Source organism: Mus caroli, unplaced genomic scaffold (assembly GCF_978045245.1).
Source record: "Mus caroli unplaced genomic scaffold, Mus_caroli_1 scaffold_8, whole genome shotgun sequence".
NCBI lineage: Eukaryota > Metazoa > Chordata > Mammalia > Rodentia > Muridae > Mus > Mus caroli.
This window is the reverse complement of record NW_028227263.1, coordinates 90,573,996-90,576,457: the sequence shown is the minus strand read 5'-3', so window position 1 is coordinate 90,576,457 and position 2,462 is coordinate 90,573,996. Positions and strand designations below refer to the sequence as shown.

The 2,462-nt window shown below is 37.9% G+C and overlaps 1 pseudogene; it reads right to left on the bottom strand.

Moving 5' to 3' along the window:
- Positions 1–1,611: 1,611 nt before the first annotated feature.
- LOC115031680 (U2 spliceosomal RNA) lies at positions 1,612–1,695 on the bottom strand (annotated as a pseudogene).
- Between the last annotated feature and the right edge of the window lie 767 nt (positions 1,696–2,462).

Here is a 2,462-nt window from a genome sequence, read left to right as displayed (position 1 = left end):
TTCATATGGCTTTCTGTCAGAAAACAAAACAAAACAAAACAAAACAAAACAAAACAAAGCAAAATAAAACACAGACTTTCCCAAGTATCAAGCAAGTTTGGGAGTTGCATATACCAGATCTAAGTAGCATCATCCCTGAATCCTGTGAAGTCTGACCAGCAGGGGACAGCACTCCAAGCTGCAGCCATGTAAGGAGGCAGAACAAGCCCTTTCCTAAAAGACAGTATAAAGACAGCTGATAAAGACAGCCAAGACACAGTCTATGATGTAGATAGTTAAATTTGGTTTTAGTTTTGGGTGGGTTCCTTTTGGGGGACAGATGGTGGAATCCAAGCTGTTCCACAGCTGTGACCACCTGACACACATTGAACCATAACTTTCTTTTCTTTTTAAGTTACAGCACCAGAGGTTGGACGGTACTCTTCGATGATTTCACAGCCCCAGGGTCCAGCCTTTATTTTCTAGGGGGTGAAGTCCTGTAATAGTTTCACTTTCTCCAAAGTGTTATATCTAAATTTTCACAGCAATCATCTCTGGACAGACAGTGATAAGACAGAGGTTTAAGAAAACATGTATATCAAAGATCCCCTCTCTTGAACCTCTGCAGGGAAATTTTCACAGTTCTATCTGAGGGTTGTCAGCAGCGAGTTTCTGATAGCTCCATGGGAAAGCTCAACATTTTAAATGAAATAATTCTGGGAATTTTAGACAAGACTTTTACTTAGCTCTGAAGTGTATTACTGTACATAATGACCAAGTTGTCCATTGTATTTGGGAAAATGGTAAGTAAGATATTGGGTCTTTGATTAGAAAGTAGCAAGTGACCAAAGTGTCTGCTACAGCAACAGGCCTTTTCAGATGGCCTTCAAAAAATGTCTCTTCTGGTTATTAGCAACACCAATGCTCTGTACATTTGCTAGCTTGCAGTTACCTATAAATAGCTCCTTAGTTTTAAGATTCAGAGATCTGGTTTATAACTTTTCCTGTAGTTGACTGGAGAGAGACTTTCCCAAAACTATCATCTATTTCATTTACTTTGCTAGTAATCTTGAATTTAGTTGAGTTAAAAACAGGTTTAAATTTATACAGTTCATACATCTTGACTGTGGTAAAATTGTGTAGCTGTCTATATTTTGGATGAGGGATTCTCTTTATACAATGAATTATTGCTTATCTTTTTATTTAAAAAGTATGGCATTCATACCTCATATAGAAAACAGATATTGTATGTTAGAATGATAGGTTTATTTCTATAGCCCTCTGTTCTACCAACTGAGCTATCAAAGGATGGTAGTTTTTTTTTTAAATGTTTTTCTAAGATTTAATAGATCAAGAAATGAAAAATATATTTAAATAAAAATTGATATTTTCATTAGATATAACAGCACATATTTAAAAATAAAAATGCCTTTAAAAAGCGAAACATGACATTTTTACTTATACTTTACTATTTAAGAAAAGCAAAATCAACTTATGAATTTTTTCTTAAAAATTCCATATACTGCATAGTTGTATAATATTTATGCCAAAGGAATACAGAGCGCATGAAAAGCATGATTCTAACAAATTTAAATATTCATTGAAATAAAATTGAAAAGCAACCAAACAAAAGATAGATAAAATCTAAAAAACGGAAAAAAATAGAGAAACTTTCAGATACTACACTTGATCTTAGCCAAAAGGCCGAGAAGCGATAGAGAAACTTTCAGAAGACAATGGCTACCACCAAGGAGGAAAGCCAAAATTGAATAATGTTGAGTAGCATTGTTTGGGGACAGGTATGGTAAAATCAGGTCACAAGGTGGACATGTCTGCTGCTAAACTGGCCTGAAGACATTCTCATCATGTGCTGGCCTTGGTACTGGGTTCATATTCAGTTCCCTAAAACACTGTTTGCTAATCTCTGCCGACAGCCTGCCCATTGGCTCCTTCCTCTCAAATACTGAGGTTGGAACCAACACCCAGTGCCTTCCTGAGAGTGTTGTTTGACCTTTGCCCCAACCAGTCATAGTTGCTAAGGAGTGATGTGATGTCTGCCCTTTTGAATTTTCAAGCTACAAATATCCTTGCTGTTTTTAAGACCTTAGAGTACATTTTCAAATGGCTTGAATCTGTGATTTCCCAGATTGCAACCCTAATTAGCACCAAATAAATGTAATTTTCTCCTGTTCTCCACCAAGTTGATTTTATGCTCAGTTGACACCATGCAAATCATCTCCACTAACTCATGCACTTCCTCAGGTGGCCAGGGCCATGTTCAGTGGGTGGGCCACCGTCACAGATGAGCAGCAATTAAGCTGAGCCTGCCCTTTCAGAAGTACTGACACGTTCCTCAATTCTCCTATGAAGTGAAAGAACTAACCCTGAAGGTGACTGCACACTGGGTTGCCATGGAGGCAGCATCCGTGGCCACCTGCTCCTCCATGGAGCCCCTCCCTGTGCCTGCTTAATAAAGGAGAAAG